At 42.9% G+C, this 21,033-nt stretch overlaps 1 protein-coding gene across 1 annotated transcript in view; it reads left to right on the top strand.

Moving 5' to 3' along the window:
- The window catches only part of LOC118511239 (mediator of RNA polymerase II transcription subunit 13-like), a 67,460-nt gene that overhangs the window by 27,664 nt on the left and 18,763 nt on the right, over nucleotides 1–21,033 (top strand). The gene's annotated exons all lie outside the window — the stretch shown is intronic.

Raw genomic sequence — 21,033 nt, 5'->3', positions numbered from 1 at the left:
GGGGGGGGGGGGGGAGGGATGGGTGTTGGGGATGAATGTGATAAAATCGCGCGTTCCTTCTTGATGATAAGTTGTTATTTTTGTGTGTGTTTTTTTTTGGCTTTGCTTTTATTTTGGGTGCCTTTTGTGTAAGCAGCCTGGCCAACAACAACATTAATCGAAGAGGAGCGTAGAGTTTGAAAAATACACCATCGCGTCTTTATGCTATTACCCGTTTTATCATCGGCGTCTAAATCGGGCACTGTGTGCGCCGATACAAAAGGCTTTTGCGCGTATCTTTTATTTTATCGCTCTGGCTCGGTTTTTTTTATGCACGACGGCGGTGCGCACCATCATAAAGCGTAGTCTAAATTGCACATTCCATGTGTTGATTGCTTCCTTTCCCGCGATCGCCGTTCGGTGGGGGAAAGCATTATTGTGTTACAAAGTTTTAAATTAAGCTTAAGAAGACAGTAGAATAAGCATTATGCTTTATATGTTATTAATGTTACCTCTATTTTGTATTAAATTGCTTTTATTTTTGCAGTGTACGTTTAATTACTGTAAATGAATGACTGCTTCAACGCCAAACAACAATGACCAGCAATCAAAACAGGAATGCGGCACAATGGTCCAATTTAGGCCAATGAGTTGGCTTTCTATTTTTTTATATTGTTGAAAGTGTTAGTTTCTATTACAGATTTGGTGATGAGGAATTGATAAAATAATTATCATATCATTGTCATACGAATACTTTTACCAGGAACTTCATGAATCCTGATTTTGTGATTTATGTATTACAAAACTACAAGCAAATATTCGCTGTTTTTAGTGTTTTATATTAAATTCAATGCATAAATGAAATTAAAAATGCAGATTTTCAGAATAAACGTATAACCGTTGTTGGTGTATTTCCTACGTATTTTGGTAAAGAGCCCAACCATGATAAGTATTCTTAAAATGATAAATTTGTATATAAAAACCCATTTTTAGTTGTCGTGGATCAGGGAGGTCAAACATTGCCTTTGGATTTTAATAGAAGTAGATAATTTAAAAAACATTTAAAAATAGTTTAAAAAACTAAAATAATACCATCAATGCACAATTGATTAGCAAAAGTTACTAAGTTATACCGCATTTCCATGCCTAGGAATGGAATCTATTCATAAAAGGGATTTAAAGTCCATCTTAAATTAACTTAAATAAATTAACTTAATCCGCAAATACATTTGATGAAACTATTTCACCCGATGTCCACCGCTTGGACCGATTTGGGCTGCTACGCGCAGTGGCACACGATGTGTCTGTAGACACGATTAGTTTCGGGAAAAATAAAGTGCTAGTTACATCGTCTGTTTATATGTTGCTGCTGCAATTGCTAGCATTCCTTGCCCTAGCATTTCCCAATGGTAGCACAGACACACACACACAAACTCCCCGCGTGTGTACCGTGCGGTTGCAACAAGAGGTCCCAATAATCAACCGTTGAAAAATACATGTTCATTACAAAATTACTGTAATCAATGTTGGCACACACAATAATGCCTCGGTTTGGTGGCCACACTGGGGGAAAAAGAGGTGGAAGCAGTGGGGAAGAAGGAGAGAGATTTACAATGTTTTCCTTCCTTTCTGTCTACCGATTTCGCAACTCCTGTTCTCCATACCTCCCCCCCCCCCCCCCCCCTTAACCCCCCAACTCATTTGCTATGGTGCTACAAAAATGACTTTTCCGCCTTTGACGCCCGCCCGAAGGTGCTTTTACGTGTCTGTGTTTGTGGCCTGGTGGCTTGGTATGTGATGTTGCAGTTTTGTTCTCGTTTTGCTATAATACTCCCTTTCACCCTTTCAAAAATGGTGGTGGTGAAGCGGTGGCGGTGATGGCAAATGGACTCGTGGGCGCCATTGCAAACGTGGTGGGTGTTTGTGGTGTGCAAAAATGCATGTAAAACATCATCGTTTACAGATTGATTGTTTACTTCGACGCACGCACACACACACGCATCAAAAGGGCACGCGTATGCCCTGCGATAAAGTGGTTTGGCGAAATGTTTGTGGTCGAGAACTCCCCAACCTTCTGCGCCCTTCAATTCTCCTCCTCCCTGTTTTGTCATCGCTCATCACAGCCGGCATTTACAGCGTGGAAAACGTGGTCAACGTCCTTCTGTCTCGCACGCGTACAAAATTCGCGGTATATTTTGATTTCATTGCACCACTTGGTGGGGTTTTGGGGGAGGTGTAAGGGTGGTTTAGTGGAGCTACAAAAAAAGGGAAAAAAAAATCTTCATTCGTGGGAAATTCTACTCCCTCTCTCTCTCTCTCTCGTCTACTATTTCGGACTGTTCGAAAAAAATGGCACATTCACTCTCAGCTGGCTCTCTCCCACAATTAGGGGGTTGTTTTTTCCCTCCCGTGGGGGATGAATCTGGTCGCGTGCGTCGACCGTCTGTCTCTCACACAATCTCTGTGTTTGCTCTCCAACATGTTGCGCCAACACTTTCGCTCGCCCGACGGTCTTTCGCTCCCGATCTGGTTTGCTCGCTCCGCTCTCACGATTTTACTTGTTGGCTGCGTTGTGTTGTACCCAACATACCTCCCCCCTGGGCGAGGGGTGATTGTTCCCTCCCCCTCCCCCCCCCCCCCCTGTTACGCCCGAGACGATTGTGTTTCGGTTCGAACGATGGAGCATACCGTCGCGCTCAGCACTCGCTTGTGGCAACTACACGCAGCTGGGTGGTTCGGTACCGTGTTCTCATGTTCGTGCCCGAGTTTTTCACGTTCTCGGGGTTGGGTTTTTCGCGTTGACAACAAATCTGGCCAGCCCTCGGCAAGCGCCCTCCAACCGCCAAATCACACCGAAGTGAGCGTTTCAGTGTTGTGTGCTTAAGCGAGAGAGTGAGATCGGAGGGTGCAAGAATCTCACGGAATTTGTTACTCCCCAAAAGAGGGTGGTGGTGGAGAAGGGTGGGTGGAAGATGGGGGAAGGGTGATTGATGTTATTGTTTACTCCCTTCGTGACCTGCTGCCACATCCTCAGCATCGCCTCGCGCGGTTTGTGTAAGTGTCTGTGCAACATTGTTTCCTCCCCTGGTTGGTGTGAATGAGCAAAGAAATGGAACACGAGCATGAAAACTACTCAAAGTGAGCCGTGAGTATGTGTAGCCGTGTGATGTGAGTGAGAGCCAAGCGAGTGAGTGTTGGTAGTGCGTTTGACAAAGCCCCAAAGAAGAAGGAGTCATCTCCTTAGCCTATCGTAAATACTTCATCATGCTGACGGCTCTCTTTCTCGTGCTGTGACGTCGATTTTTTTTTCTTCTGTATTTATCTCCTTTGAATTGTAGAGTAGAGTAATGTTATTGGGGAGCGTTTTTTTTTTTTCATTCGTTCCTGACTGTCTCGAAATCCCTCTCTTGCGGGTGCAGTTTTCGGACGGTTGAGCTCACGTTGAGTTTTGTTTACCAATCTCCCTGGCGGTGATATTTACCGGTTCCGTTGATTAACGCACAGAAGTAATCTGTCAAACGATTGACAGGTGGTGTGGCCGTGTATCGTTTGCCAACGTGCGTCGGGAAGAGAAATGAAATGGCGTGTGGTTCGCCTAATTTTATTGCGGTTTTAGATTTTACTTTGCATTTGAAATATGTGACAACAGGAGGTTGAATGAAGTAAAATAAATTTCCCAAATCCGCTCCATTATCGTTTCAAGTATGATGAACGTATGCCAACAGGAGTGTCCCGAATGTGCGTCAGCGCAGGTTTATTTAAAATGTCCGTTAGCCCCCCGAAAAAAGAATATCGTTGTGGAAAAGATGACATTTAACACTGGCATTCCGAAAGTGTTTTCATGTAATTTATCAGTGTGTGTTTGTGATTGGTCAGAGGATCCAACGATTCCAACTCGCTGCCGCCAGCGGAAATGGGCTATAAATGTGTGATGAAACAAATGAAATTATGATAAAATCCAGCTAATGGAATAAAACATGCCCCGGCAACAAAACGTAGCTCATTTACGAATTAATTACCACTTGTGTGTGCGCGAGTACGCGTTGGTGGGGGTGGCAATCCGTCCTCCCACCCTCGCCTCGCCTCCCATTTCTGTTGATGGGATGTTGCGATGCGACTGTATCCGGTTGTGTATGTGTGTGCGATTGTTTAATTGATTTATCTCTCTCTTTCTCTTTCGCGATCCCGCGAGTTCAGTACATAACAGTGATGTTCTTGAATATATGTGTTTTAAGTGAAAATGCACCATGAAAGTAGTGTATCATCCAGTTCGATAACTATCCAGTGAAAAAGTAGCTACGAAAAAATATATTTTAAAGTGGAACGTTTACGCAAAAGAACAACGTTGGCGCTAAGTGCGCAATCAACTTATCGCCCACGTGTAAGAAGGCGCCCTCGCTAGAAGTGTAGAAGAAGTTGGCGACGACGCAACTTCTTCTATTCGTCCACATCACCCCCCCTTGAACGGCAACCATCAACGACGCTCGGATGGGCCTGGACGGCAGTCCAATCTTCAGCAACTGGAACCATCGAACGGTCAATTGCTTCGCCACAGTGATGGATTTCACTCGCATGGTAAATATCATCAGGCCCAGGCTAACTTACCTGACCGAACCGACGAGTCAGTGTCGGTCGACAACACGATTGCACAGCAGCGTTATTGATTACGGGGTGCCTACATATAAACAAACCGATAAGCAGGCAGCATATGCCGCAGTCCAGTTCACTTTGCTGACTGTGTCTCACGCGTTACAACGTATTTTTACATCATTGTTCATATTACTTACAACCAGGGGTATCAATTGAATGCTACACCTCTGACAGAAGGCAAGTACTTGATCGAGGACATCATTCAGAGCGGTGTGTTTTTTTGTTTGTGAAATTGTTAAACGCATTCGTTCGGCTGAAACGATTTCAACCTGAAAATCCTTATCGATTAAAAGATTATTGATTCTCCAATTGAAGTTCGGTTGAACGAGCACATGGAACTGACGGCACCCGTGTACCCATTTATTGACGGGCGCCAATACCAATAATATGTCATCAATCGAGATTTCGATAGATGTTGTGTACAATTATGCTTTACATGCGATATGGTTCGATATCGATTTAATATGATGGCTGTACTTTAGTAACAGGAGGTAAAATTTAATTAACTTTTCCTTGTTTTCGGATCTCCAGTTAACGAAGCTAATTATTCAGTATTTATACTTTCTTTTAGAATCTGTGATTTTAGTTCCTAGATTCCAGACCTACAATTGTTTGGTTCCTGGACATTATCTCCTGGAATAAGTCCTGTCCGATTGAGACCTCTTGGAGTCTTGGATACAATGTCGTAAGCAAGAATTAAGAAATCCCTGTTTTATGCTACATCTAATTAAGTTACATTGATTCTTGGCTAAGTTTCGAAAACTTGCCATAACATTAAAGACAGCTCAGTAACCGTTCCTGGAAATCCTCACTTCCAGCGTGTAACTTATGCGTTCACATAATCAAATTCCAGCCAGTACTGTGCGCTTGCTTTCTTATTGCTCTATTTATAGTATCGACAAATTTCACGTACTCCAAATATGGAGTAAACTAAACGGAAAACTTTCTATTTGAAACCAAACAAAGCTAGAAAACATATCGCAAGAAGTACGTGCCCTCGGAACCTCCCGAAGGGTTTGCCAACAATTTCAACATACCACCGCGTATATATGTAGTTGCTGCCTGCTCGCAGCAACTCTCGAGAACGCAGGTTGTTGACACGCTGTGTATGTGTGTGTGTCTCTCTGGCCAGAAACAGACGAGAATCATCACTGTTTGCGAAGCGGCGTGTATGTGTGTCGATTGCTTACGGTGTATGTGTGCTTGGAATCTGCCTGGGAAGAGAAGCAGAAGTCGTGTGGTGTGGTGTTGTGCTTCGTAAAACGTGAGCCACTCGAGTACACATCAAACATTCAAGCAAGCGGAGCAAACGTAAACGTTGTTTAGTTGTTATATTTGTTTGATTTATATGCCACCCCTTTACCCCACTGCGCACCACTATCTCTCTCTCTCTATCTCTCTTCTCCTCCTCACTAACCTCCCGAAAACTTCCACCGGTTCGTGTCTTATCAAGTTTCACTTGCCAGGTGCACCATCCTCCAGCCAGTGTATTTGGAGAAGGAGAAGGAAAGAATTAACCTAAAATAAGACGACGAAACGACGAACGTACAGCATGGAATAAACTTATACGTACAATAAAGCAATAGAAAAGTTTCCTACTACCACCACCACCACCACTTTGGAGTGGTTTACCGCCCCGAAACCGTGGTCGAAGACTATTGCTCATGTCATCCTCGTGTACCGTCTACGGCCCTCGGTCCGTCATCGGTAACGGGGTTTTCCTCGGCCGGTCGCGAACGGAGGAAAGTAGGTTATGTAAAGCTATCAGAATATTAACATTCATATTAATGTGCTTTCTGCTGCACAAAGTTTCTCGCCGTCACTTCTAGTGCAATCGATCGCCACGGCGAAGAAGAAACTGCCGGCCATGGCCGAGAGATGTCATTTAAAGTTGAATGATCTGTTTCCAACCGTCGAAACGAGCACGGGGCACGCAAGTTGTGTGACGAAAAAAAATAACTGGTGCTATCTCTCGACTGGAATGCATTTTCTTAAGTTCTGCTAGTTGCGAGAGAAGTAATGCTGCATGACGAAATAGGAGAAATATTTTTAAATGTTATTACCAGCTAGATATTAAAACAGGTTCTCTGTCGTCTGAACGCTTTACCTAGCACACACCTCAGTACTTATAGCACCAACATACTTGCTTCGTTACATCATCGTGCTACAATTATTCACGCCCGTTATTAAAAAATAAATAGCACACACAGCAAACTAACTAAACCGGCACACACCACCTTACGTGCGTCACTATTTCAGGTGTGGCAAATTGTAGCAAAATGCTAGCTGCACCGCCTAATTACTATCTGTGTGTGGAGTGGTTCAATTTTATTGGTGCGTTACAGCTTGTAAGTTGGCACGTTAAGATCTCGGCAAAGTAAACAACCATTGGACATAATCACCTTACAAGTGCGAACTTATCACTATAATGCACCCAAGGTATATTGGTGAAAGGGTCTATGAGCGAGCCTTATTTGCTCGCTAATTGTTCTTCTTTAAACACTTGTTTGTGACTCAATTTTTAACCCGTTACTGTTAGCAGATTGTTAAAATTAATCCGACTCGAAGGAAGGAACATTGCGACAAACTATTACATAAAACCGTGAAGTTGTTTGTCTGATCCGATTATGCAAAAGAGCGCAGTCCTCGGTGCAGTGTGCATTTGGCTACAACCGCAACATAAACCCCTACTGCACTAGATCAGACTGCACCCCAAAGTGTCAATGCACCACCGCCGTTTGGATTTTTCTCTTGCTTACGCATTCTCTCACGCGGCTGTCCAACTCTTTTACGATCACACGCCACACTACAGACGCTTGTGTGAATTGATCCTCACAGAGTTGCCGGCTAGAAATCTGTCTGTCTGTCGAATATCACTCTCCATCTCTGAGGCTATAGAAAGAGAGAGAGAAGAAGTGTCACGACCTTTTGGTGTGCAGTATTAGAGCAAATACATTTTATGCGATAGATTTCACATTCGTAAGCTAAATGGTGGCTAAAGGGGTGGTTGGTTGAGCCAGCACACCATATGCATTTGTGGGGAAACCATTTTCCCCCGTATGGTCGTCGGGGTCGCTATTAATAGGGCCGATGGAACGCAGGATCGTAATCAACTCTCATTGGTGTGCGGAGTGTGGGGAAGGAAGTCTCAGCAAGACTACAGGTGAGATAGATGTGAAGCCCAAAGTACGCCCATTGGATTCACGTAAAATATTGTTTCTACTGGTTCGATGTTGTTGGTTGTTTACCAAGCCATTTAACTACTTCAACTGGTGGTGTGTCCTATATTTGTCCTTCACAGTGTGCGCTTGTCGCGTACGGTTGTGGGGATCTGGGGGGAAATGTGTTTTGTTTTCTTATTTACATTTCACTCGTTCGAGGTGGGAACACTTATTTTAAGTTTTGTGCTTTGTTTTCCCTATCGGGTTTGTAGATAAATTATTTTCTTACCTAATGTTTTACTAGTCTGATTGACAAATACATACGCTGGACTTGCTATAAAGCAGGACACATCTTGCCATAAAGAGTAATTTTTGTATAAAATAATTGTTTTTCCTTATATTTTTTAATTATTCACTATTGCAGACCCTTTGTGCCTATTTTTAAGCTATCTGCAAGTCTCATTGGGAGTCAGCAAGAGTTTGAACGATGCATCAAAGCAGTTGGAATCAATTCTCCTGCGACACACTTCACGACACGTTCAATCTGCACCGATGGGAAGCAACAACATGTAAACCGACCGGTTTCAGTAAAATGTAGGCATTATTTTAGTTCCTCGTTTCCAACTTGTTTGTAGTAATGGTACAAACGAACGTACGTATTCTCTTCGTATATCTTAGCTGTGGCTTTTCTCTTGCATCTAAAGAAATTGCCGCAGCAGGCAGAATCGATCCACAAACTTCTTGTAAGACGTTTCTTCTCGCCGGCTGGCTCGGTCGGTACGGTTGGAACAAGATCGCGCAGCGGTGGACACACCACTTATTGAATATGCATTCATAGCCTTCAAAAAGGGAATGGATCGTGTTCTTCCCATGTGTTCCGGGTTTACCGTTTATTCACTGGCACTGTCCGTCACGTAACGCTAAGGCCCCGACAAAATCAATCAACATTAAACCATTCCGAAACGCTTTTCTTCGTCGATGGCTGCTGCATCTCTCGGCTCTCTTTGTTGGCCCGTCGTCAAGTCACAAACACATTACTCAGATTTTACATTACAGCGTGCACACAATTTAAATGATGGTCTGCTGTGTAGTTAATAGGGAGGTACATTAAATGCGTTTGTTTTGCAAGTCTCGGACGTCTAGCGAGCGAATACAACAGGGTACGAATAATAATTATCTAAATTAAACGTACTGCTCGGAATAGTTGCTCGTCTAGTGGTGGATGTCTTCAATCGTTAGATCTCGAACCACGTAAGAACTAGTGTTTTATTTACATCGGTGAGGAGAATGCCGGTTTTCTGAATTGCAAAACTGGTATCACATTTACTCGTCGTTGCGTCCAATGAACAAACATCGTTCGCAATTAAGATTCTCGCTTACTTTAAGCTGCACAATAAATGCAATTCATGCTGCATGCTATAAAAATAAATCACCTCATTGTTAATCCTTATTGAGGCCGGTAAGCTAAGGTAGGATTAGATTGCAGAAAAGAGTAAATATTACTTGCCAATGACGTTGGCAATAGTAATAAATACAGCAAACAAAGTGGCTTTTTTCTTGAAACAATCGGAATGTAATATGAATTGGCTTTCAACGAGCGCGAGAGAGAGAGATGGAGTGAGCAGTCTTATATAAACTGTCGCCACTTGAGACCTGAGCCTCCTCATATTGCAAGATGCTTATTTTTCTGTCTTATACTTCGGTTGGTCCATTGAAACGGTTCCTTTTGCCCTGCAAATGGCCATATTTTTGTTACCACAGGCACACACATACACGATACACTAACATATACATACATATCGTATAGCTTAGCCTAGATAAAAATGACTGCGAGCTTAAATATGTGAATTGTACAGGGCACACACAACACACATGGCATTGGATGCTGTGGATGGTGATTCGTGGTTCGGTGCCGGTTAAACCTCGCGTTCCTTTTATTTCTACTTCCCTCGGCACAAGATGGCGATGGGAAGGGAAAATTTACACAAATAAATATTTATGCTTGCATCTCTTTATTTGTGTTTATTTTATCTGTATGTACTTCTCTCTTTTTTAATTTTTGAATATATCCCATGCATGTATTTTTTAAACGCAACCAATGGTGTGCGATACACTACTGCCATAACAGGCCAACCCGACCACACACGCACACACGCGTGTCCAGTACCGTTTACGACCGGTAACAGTATTGCATTGAAATGGGGTGGGATGGATTTGGTAAAGAAGCCCTGCACACACGGGTTACAATCTCTAGGAAATGAACGGAAATAGTATGGTTTTTCGAATCGTTATTGCGCTAGCTGAGATTGTTGGTGGTAGTAGCAGGCACCATTAAATTAAACACCAGCGTTAAATCGTTTCTTTTTATGGGTATAAATCGGTTCGGGACGGCTTCTGCTTCTGCTTCATGTGCAGAGAGACAACACATGCTCACACAACATTGAAGCAAGGAAGGGAAGAAAATGTGGTTTTGCTACTTCCATAGTTAAATGACCTATAGTGATCGACAATACAATAAGATCATACTTCTATTAGCTTTCAATCATTCCAAACTATGAAAATAACGTTAGGAAATTTTAACTTTTTATCACAATTTTGTATTCGTTCCTAAATTACCGGATCATCCTTAATCAATCAATCAATATCCTGACGTTTTTGGCGAACGCATCACTCTATCTCAGTTTGGGCCTACCACGCTCCCTCTGTCCATGTGAACGAGATGAATCGTCCAACGCCATTCTTATGACGTGGCCATCTCATCCGTTCCAGGCTAATCTACTACACTGCACGATGGTGAGATTATCGTACAACCCCATAGTGTTTGCCGTTGTAGCGGTTCCTCCATCGTCCTTATACCTATACTAGGCCGCTAAACGAAGTTAGTCAATTTTAAACAGAGTCCTTATATCAGAGAGTACCTGAGAACTGGAACTATAGGTGTCCTATATTCGTCCGTCGCCTCAGGCGTTTTGAGGGGAGAATTTTTTTTTCAGGCTGTAGTGTGACCGATTGCCAGTCAGTATTCTTTCACCTATCTCAACATCTATGTTGTATTCTCAGTATAGACTTTCAACCCCAGATAGATGATGTTTTGGATAACTTCGAAAGTGTGAATAAATTTGATCACAATAACAATATGTGAATCAGAAATAATTACTTGATTGATGCAATGGATCTTCATCCATGGCTTACAAAATCTGCAAGACATCCTCCGAAAACTGGTGGTCTTACAGACATCCTCCGTCACTGTAAATAATAAAAGAATAGCTCAAATTACTTGAAAAAGAAAAAATATTAACAACATTTATAAGGTTTAAAGATTATTGAAGATATCATTTTTCCCTCATCCTTCACCTAATTGGCTCAATGCTCACGCACATAACTGAAGTAAGAGCAATCTTAGTGTGACACATCGCTTGTTCCTATGATGATGGTAAACGCAGTGACAGTTTGTTGGATAGGGGGCCTGGCCTATTGTTTGCCATCGGAACACATTGCACTTCTCTGTCACCGGGCTCCCGCCTGACAAAGGCCGCAGCAATTTCCGGTGCAAAGCACGTAGTTCTGATGCACAGAAGAAAAAGAATTGCCGCCTAAAAGTTACAACACACAAGCCTGGGCATGGCGTCGTGCAGCATCACAGCACGATCGTCATGTCCGGAGGAAACCATTTTCCTACCAGGTTGCGATGTGTTGTAGTGCGCGTTACAGCATATCGCACACAACACTCACTCTGTACTATTATACAAGTTTTGTGCCTCTCGCGTACAGGCTCGATTACCTCTTGTGTCCTCCGCGCGGTTCCTGGCATTCTTGTTGCTGTGTGTTGGGTTTTGTGTTGATTTAATGAATAAATTATTCCGTTTAGTTGAAACGTAACCTCTTTTCTCGTCTTCCGCGCACATGTTCCGTCGCAGAAGCAGCAGCAGCAGCACAACACAAGAAACAGTCGAGAGTGTGCGGTTGATTTGTTATTAGATTTATACTGGTTGTTTGTGTTCCCTTTTTTATTTTGTTTGTTGTTTGCTTGCCGGGGCCACCATTTTGTTCGTACGTGTGCGTGTGTGTGTAGTTATAGAAGTTCTAGGGCAGCCCCCGAGTCAGCGAGCACGGTAATTCTGGACGACGTGAGGACTAGCCTGGAATGTGGAAATTAGAGATGAGATTGTTAAGAAAACTTACCCACTCACATATACAACGATACGGTATGGTGGGCAAACGCGATAGTGCCGAAGGATGATTTTCTTCAGTTGCGGTTCCATCACACACACACAAACTTTCCTCCTTGCTGCCGCGGTCTACTACCGCTCTAGGGGTCATAAGAAGGTTGGGATGTTGATTGCTTCTAGGACGCGGGAGTGTCCGACAGAGCGAGAAAGAGAGCGAGAGAGAACATTCACATTTATTAAGTGTGTGTCTGCAGCGGTTGTTCTCTGGTCTTTGTCACTGCCACCATTACCATCGGCATAAATGTCCTCGTTTTATCTGCCTAATGGCGCACTACGCTGCTGCTGCTGCTGCTGATTGTTAGCCGGGCATGGATAAATGTTTGTTGTTTGCTTCCGTTTCTTGCACACTAACTGTGCTTCGTTCGTTCGGGGTTTATGGCGATCATATGTTCGGTTGGAGGTTAGCGGTTTAAACGGTTGTGCTTAGTAGCTTGGGAGAAAATTAATTGCATGTTATGTGTGGTATCTATTTTAGAAGAGAGAGAGAGAGAGGGAGAAAAAACTTTGGTACTTTGCTGAGGTATTAATGGCTTGCTCTAATGTTAGTTTATTCTTGAATGAGCGTGAGTCATAGAATTAAGAACCGCCATGTTTCCTTCGAGTAGTCAAAGTTTTACAATACATTGGACTTCCTTCAAATACAAATGTGCAGTACACTATTCCATATTGACACACCCCAAAAACTTTTTAAATATTCTTTAGAAACGTTCGATGCTTTGTGGCTCCAAGAAATCGAATCACAGAACTTTGATAGTTTACCATTTCTGGCTGCTCGAACGCCAGCACCGGGGAAGGGCTGCTGTATTCTATTTATTGCCACCATCTTTACCATAAATCACATACACACTCACCTACCAGTTGGTAAGCCCCGCTCACGCACCAGCTCACAAATGCGTGTACCAAGGATATGTTTCGTTGCCTCTCTCTTGTCAATCTTGTCGCATGTTCTTCCCGGTGTACTTAATACCGAAGGGCACACAAACATCTCGTTCAGCCCACTCTGGCTGGGGGCTTGGGACCGGCTCGTTCGTTTTCCAAAACTCCCATTTACATACAAGGTATTTTAATTATTAACTAACCAACCTCCGGAGTACGAGCCTCGTTCTGAGCTTCTTGGAAATGGGTGTGTTTTGGGCATTTAGTTGGAAGGTTTAGAAATGGCTTTCACTAGAAGGGTTTTGCTGCTGTTTGAGTTTCTAATAATTCGTTAGATGCTGCTGCTGATGATGGTGTGTTTGATTTCTTCATTTGCTTCAGTAGCAGCAGCAGCAGCAGCACGCAGGCGTTAACTCTGAGGCGCATTACTATCCACCGGTTGGGCCACATTCAATCGATAATGACAGTGTAAAATGGGTGTTTATGTGTGGGTCGTACTGTGTGAAGCGCCCTTATGGCTTTTTGCAGTGAATAAACGATGCCTAAATATTGATAAAAACTAAATGGAAATGAGGGATGAAGATATGGATAGGACGAGAGGAATTAGTTTAAATTTCTTGTTATAAATAGATGTGGGAGAAATTCTTATCAGATTTTATTTATATTTGAAATCCTTCAAAGAATTGAAATGCATTTCAAAAATTCTCTTTTATATGGAATTTATTTGTCTTCGTTTCAATATTTCTTTCCTTAAACCCGCCTTAACCAGCACCATGTGATAAGCATCCAGAATATTGTGTTCCCCTCTCAAGAACGGCTGTGAGTGTTGCTATCGAACGTTCAATTAAAATCACGATGTGAATGAACTGCTGCAAACGCCGCCATTATCGTTTGCCGTTGCCCGGGTTGGATTATTTGGTTTGGGGGGGCTCAGTGTGCATAAAGTGCGCTTCTGCGTTCGGTTATCCGCTAATAATGGCACAAATGAAGGAACGATGGCAATAGCATTAATTAAAAAACTTAAACGATTTACGATTATTGGTGACTTTTGTTTATAACGTCTGTGTGAATTCCCATGGTAAAAGGCGATACGACGGGGTGTGTGTCGCTGTCGTAGTGGTTTGTCTCGCAAGATTATTGATTGCGCGGCACCGAGAAGCAATCATCAGATATATTGAACAGTAATGAAAGACTTGGAGAAAATGGTTGATTTTATTCACCCCATTTCAACACAGATTATAGCAGATCCCAGAATGAATTAAATTTATACGATCTTTTATCTTGCAGGTTTATCTAGTCGTTTTGTTGCTTCATTTATTTTCTTCTATGATGTTTACTTAACTCTAGATTGCTTACTAATTTATTTGAGTACTTAATATTCAAAAATATATTTAGTCTATTTTTTATTTTCTTTCAAAATTGTTCTTTAGTCCTAAAAGAAGAAAACTTAGTCTTGTTAAGCCGTCCCTCAAAAAGCTCCCCGCCCGGATCAAATACCAAGAACGTGTAAAACTTATTTGTCTGCCAGTTAAGTTAATCTTGATGTGCCGTGTGCGTGGTGTGCGTAAAAAGAATCTCTTGTAAAAGTGGAACGATCGAAAAGGAAACTTCAGACAGGCGAAGTAGTAGTTATAATGAAATAACGAAATTTCACGGCACGAACCATCAACCAGACCCGGGGCGGATGGACCATCGGCAGATGGAAAACGTCCATTTCCTTCACCACATGCACAAGACCAATAAAACCCAATCGTCAGTCAATGGCATCGTGTTGTTGATGCCAACAATGGCGAAGTCCTATGTAATTGGTTGCCATTATATGCGTTGTGTCTGTGTATGTATAAGAGCTCCGGAGATCGATAGATAGCAGCAGAAGCAGTAGTAGCTCTTGTGTCTGTGTGTGTGTGATGGTGATGCACAATGATGCCTGATGATGCCCAATAGTCACCATCATATTGTTGGAAAACCATTCGATTGGACCCGTGGAAGGGAAGGCACGAGAGAGGACTACGTGAAGCGTCCAAGGAATTGCTTCTTTGAGTTGGGTTAGTAGCAGCCCCACTAGAAAAGCGAGCGAAAAAGCTCTATTGTGCATGGAAGCAGTTGTAAGGACGTAGGACGGTGGTGAAGGGAAATGAAAAAGAGAACTTTAATGTATTCTATGATACCACAGCATTACCATTACATAACGTAATACTACCGAAGCAATGGCACAAAACCCGAACCCACAGCCAGCAGTAGCGGCAGCTAAAGCAAAACTACGTGATGCATTATTCAGAATGAATATATTTATAGCTTATACAAGCAACTCGGAGCACAAACCGAACGAACGAACGAATGAAACGGTTTGACTGGATTTGACTGGCGGCAGCAGCAGGAGCAAGACTACCGCCAACATTCGTTCGTGTTTCTTGTAATGTTTTATTCGTTTCATTTCGTTGTTTCCTTTTTCTCCTGCCACATTCCTTCACATTCGCTCCACTGGATTGCTTGTTTACCTTATCTGATAGATTCATCTTTTCTTCTTGCGTTGCGGTGCTGTATATTATGCTCTCGCGTTTGTATAAATGTATCGTATTTGGTGAATGTAAAATTGTTTTATTTACTTTCATTATTTTTACCGAAACCTTGCGCGCGCGGGCCTTACGTGTTTCGGCAGTAAACATTTCTTTAAATTAACGATCCCGCTTGCCCCCTCTCTCTCCCTCTCCATCGCCTCTTGCGCACGTGTTTGCCTCTGGTTTGTGCGGACAGAAGAAGTCCCTGTTGGGTAAATGGCCGTTTATAACAAACTCCGTCGCTCAGTAATGGGGAAAAAAGCGGAGCAATAAAATTTACGATTTTTACGATAGAAAAGTAAAAGAAATGTAAGGAAGGAAAAAAACAACATCGGGGTACCCAAGGAACAAATATCAAATGTTGCAAGCAACAACAATCAACGGACGGTTGGGTCGTTACAGACGTAATAAGGAGCATACAAGAGTAGGAAAGAAAAGGCACGATTTAGTGCGTGTATCTACTAGCACCTTTAAGAAATATACACGGTGCGCACTGTTTAGTATTAAAAATCGTTCATTTTAAGCGTGGGAATGTTGAAGTCGTCACCCTGGGTACGCCACGAAACCATTTCACAACGTAACCGAATTTTTATTAATATCACATTACATTTATTTTCTGCCATTCTTATCTTACTTGTTGTATGTGTCTCTTTCTCTCTCTCTCTCGGTTTCGACCGTTGCAGAAGGAAATTGAACTCTCTCTCTCTCTCTCTCTCTCTCACGCTCGGGATGGTAATACTTATCAATTTATATGTGTACTGCTCGGTATTGCTGATGGTATACCATTAAGTCCAGAAGGCGCTCATCTTTTGCCATCATCATCTCAAACCTCCACACACACACACACACACAAAGCCCCCCACATACACCCACCACCCACCACCCACTGTATGATATAAAATTATTTTGTGTGTCTGTGTATTTGCTTGTAAAAGCCGATCTACCGACGTACGTGTGGCTGTGTGACTTTCCTTAGTATCAAGAAACGGAAAATGGATGGTTATGTGTTGTTCGTTAGAAAATAATAAATTTTAGAACATGTCTTTTCTACTCCGCATAAAATATTGTTGTTTTCCGTGACCCCATTGCCCCGTACCTCGCACCTCACTCCTCACTGACTTTTTCCCCGATGCTGCTGTAATCCACCCATTTTTCCACCTTTTCCCCGAGTTCCCGGGTCCAAGGAACGGCTTGTGACTTTTCGGTTTTGGGTGAAGTTTATTTCTCGGTTTGTACGTTTTTACCGGCCGCCGCTCCCCCCAGCAAGGCAAAAGTTTTCGGTTCACAAATAGCACCATTCGCTCGTTCGTTGATTTTCTTTTCCATTTTTGTTATATGTTTTCTCGACTAAAAACTTTATAATACTCATGGCGTTCGTTTTTAGGGGGGTTTTGCGGTGTGCGTGGTGGGCTCCACTGCTATAAGAGTCCAACTTTGTGGTGCGTATAATTTATAGTTGCATAAAATGTTTCCTTACTAAAGCGAACACTTTTTTTACGTCGATCGATTTGCAGCAAAGTTCCGCATTTAGCCACGGTGCTGCTATTCGTAGATGTTGAGCTCTATTTTATTTTATTTTTTGTTGCGGTAAATTAATGTTAAAAGTAAAAAATAAATCATCCTTAAAAGCAGATTTGGAAAGGAAATTGCGGTTCGAAACAGAATACTCGTATAAAACCAAGAACTAACCATTATTTTTTCGGGCGTGGCGATAGCTGAGACTTTAGCGCGTCGGGCTTTGACACGGGAGAACCGGGAAGCGAATTCCGGATCGTTATCATCCCATGCATTTTTCTGACTATCTGTACAGCTATCCACGGTAAGATTATCAAGTTCCAGTGATGCAAGAAAGAAAAATGGCGTAAGCCGCCCAAGACTTTCCAAGGTTGTTGATGGCAACATAAGGAGGAAACACACTTTGATTTAAACATGGCTAATGTGTTTTTGTTAGCTAGCAGGTTTTCCCCCACACACATAGACACACAAACATCATCAACCCCATAATGAAACGATTTTCCCTCATACGCTCGGTCCCCAATAATCTTAGAACATCAAATCGACCCTTATATGTGTGACGCAGAGCACTAAACGGACGAAATCGAATTAAGCCATAATCGATGAATGAGACCGAGAATTCTCTTTCTCCGGAATTAGAACCCGTCAGTCGTGGTAATGGAAAATCGATTCCAAATCGATATGCCGAAGGAAATTAAAGCTCTCTTGGTATGCCTTCTCCCGTCGTCGTCCGGCAGAAATTATATCTTCGTTTTATTGCAATTATCATATGCTGCTTCCCGTTTTCGGGGTTCCGGATTCGGCTATTATGCTGGCCCCCTCCCTCACAGTATTAGGTTTCTTTTCTGCTGTGTTACTTGTAACTGCAGCAATTAATTTGTGCTTGTGCTTTGAAATTAATATGAGCCTAATTATAGACGTAGACGAATAACGTTTTGTATTATTTGAGGGTTTTTGATGCAATAATCCCTCCCGCTTAGGAGTTATGTTGTAATTCAAAATTCGATATAATTAAAGAGAGAGAGAGTATTTATTGTACTTAAGGCTTTCAATGCAATTATTGTTTTGCTTTTCGATTCCTTGCAACTTTGCTCCACTTTACTCCACTGAGCACGTGGTTCGCATTCAAGTCACCAACAGAAGCAACGAACGGCTAAGTTGATAGTGCAACCGTTTGGGGCGGTGAGCGAGAAGCTACACACAAAAAAACCGCCCTGTACCATTTTCCTGCTCCTCTGTCTTCTCTTCATTCCTTCCCCCTCATCCACCTCCACCATCCGAGAGCGATTTGTTTTGTACTCGCTACTCTGTACCCCGGTGCCCTACCTATACAAGTGTGTTTGTGTGTGAATGAGTGGAAAATAAAAACAAACCCCTCGAACCTCGAACCGCACTTCCCCTTTCTGCACTGCATAGCGCAACATGACGCCCACCGCCGCCCGCCCCCTTGACAGCATGGTCGGTCGTACTTGTGTGCTTCCCTCGCGTTGACTTTCGCTCTCTCTCGCTGCACATGCTTTCCCGAAGCGCCAAAAAAGCACGTGGTCTGGTCGTCGTCGTCGCGTGGTACAGAATCGCGCGTATAGCCACCGGTTTGCGCCGTACCAGCACGCCGTGGAGAAAGAGAGTCGGAAACCCCATCATCACCAACAACATCATCCTCTCGGGGTGGTGGTTGCCGAGACCTGCTGGCTTGCCTTTACTATATACACACACTTTAAAACCCTGTTGTTGTGCCCTTGCCGTTGCCGCACAATGTTCCGCGACATCACATCTCTCGACCAGCCGTGCCGGCATAAGGCTTTTTTTGTCGAGTTTTTGTTTTGTTTTCGGTTTTCGCTTTCCCTAGTTTGGCTGGGTTTTTTTTCTTCAACCGTATGATCGGAACCGCGGGTAATCCTTTGGGATGTCCTTGCAGCACGCCGAGACGAACCGCTTACTGACCTTCATTCTTTTTGTTTTTTGCTTAGGGTTTTCCATTTCTGCACCACACTCGCGGGAAACGGTTGTGTGCTGCTGTGGTTGTTCTCTTTAGGGCATAGGGTTTTTTTGTCTGTACACTACCCGGAATCAGGGGCAGCGTAACGTAACGTGTTCATGTAAATTCACTTTCTTCGGTACGGACTCGGGATATTGTGATGTTCGATATTTGACGTATAAAATTTTTAAATTAACGTCAGGGAAGTTCATAAGGAGTTTAATATGGGCTTTTTATTGACAAGAATTTTTAATGTTTTAACATTCGTTTCAAAGTGTTAAACAACTTTGAAACTGTTAAACATAATTTTTAATGTTTCCCATCAAACCTCGGAATCAATACCTGAAAGCATACTATGTATTACATATGCTGTGTTTATGCTCTGATACACACATCTCGACGGATTCATTCAACACAATGTTTAAGTTATAGCTTTATTTCTTCAGTTTTGTTTCCCCGTTGGCCGTCAGCAGCATATGTTATTAATTTTTCAACTATCTCTCTACATCCCTAGCATGAGTTTGTGGAATGCTTGATTGACTTCCAGCGTGTGTGTGTGTATTTCCTGCCGTTTCTCGTCCGTTTCTTGAACTCGTTTAGCTGCTATAGCTGTGTGAAAAATAAATTGTACCCAATGTTAATAACACTAAAACGAGAAACATAAAACGTTAGAGGAGAGCTACCCATCTAACCGCCCCATAAACAACCCGTTCTGGTGGAATTATCTGGTCCTTTTTTTTTTTCGTTGATTAATCTTTATTTTCTTTCATTTCGCTTCTTGCTCGTTCTAACGCTAGCATGCCAAATACGATGCTATTAAATCACATTTTTTTATGAATTTCGTATGTTGGTGATTTCGGGGAACGTGTGTTCCCTATACCCGTAGAAGGTCAGAAGAGTCCGGTTTTGTTTTGTCGCCCCCTTCTCGGTTGGTAACCCCAAAGAGTGTATCCACACGAGAAATAGATTCCCTTCCAACAACAGTGTATTTGAGTGCCTTCGGTTTAACTTCAAAACTTCACATTGTTGTGGTGCAGAAGAAAACAGCTATATTGTATTATACTTTAATGGCAAGCCGTTTCAGTTTTGATGTCTTTCGAAAAGTTGACTCATTTTTCGTCGATCGGAGCAGCACCGCTCAGAACCGAAATTGGCAAACCGAAGTTATGAAGAAGAAATAACAGCAGAGCCCCCCTTCCGTCCCCCAAACTGACTGCAACTGGCCATTAAAAAGTTTTTAACGTTGGTTGGTTCTTTTTTCACATTTGTTGGCGGACGTTAGACGTTTTAATATAGTGCTTTCGGAGGTAAAGTTGTTTAAGCTGCAGCTTAGTCCGATGTATGTGTGTGTGTGTGTGTGTACCTTCCTGCAGTTGACGATGAAGGTGTCTTCTAGCGATCGATCGCCAAGGGTCGCTTGCAAGGACAAAGCTTCACAACCGTTAGTGGATGGAATAAAATTGCAAACGAGTACCTTATTGCTAATTAAAAGATGAATACCCCTGGAGCCCCAGTACCTAGAGCAGAGCCAAGAGTTGGTGGAGACAGAGTAGAAGCCACACTAGAGGTGATGTTAACTTTGCCCCACCCGAGGGCAAATTGTGTGGAAAGATGTCCGTGTGGTTTTCATCCATCAACACTTTCCAACCGGACCTCCTGCTCACTGGTTATGCGTGTTCATTCTGAGACGCTCTTTCATTCACCCTGGACGACCACACCTCACACGGTGTGCCAGCAATCTTGTCGAGTGCTCCGATCATCAATTGCATTAAATGCGCAACTTTGTGTTTCTCAAGTAACGACATCAAAAATAGCTAGTATCCCATACCTTCTCAATAAAATGGCGCGTCTGTGTGTGTGTGTGTGTGGGAGGTTGCTCTATCCTGCACACGTACAATGTTGGCACACGTACAGATAAGGGAGTAGTACACACATACACTCTGTCCCGTCTGCCGCAACGTTGTTGCTCGATCGATACGCCCCAGCACACATAGACAGATAGATACCACAGAGCGCGCACAAGAAGTTTTATTATTATCGGTTTTGGCACCTCGCTTGGCAAGTCGGTCTGTCTCTCTTTCACGGGT

The sequence above is a fragment of the Anopheles stephensi genome, chromosome 3 (genome assembly GCF_013141755.1).
Source record: "Anopheles stephensi strain Indian chromosome 3, UCI_ANSTEP_V1.0, whole genome shotgun sequence".
Classification (NCBI taxonomy): domain Eukaryota; kingdom Metazoa; phylum Arthropoda; class Insecta; order Diptera; family Culicidae; genus Anopheles; species Anopheles stephensi.
Note: the sequence above shows the minus strand (reverse complement) of the source record. Positions and strands in the feature narration are given on the sequence as shown.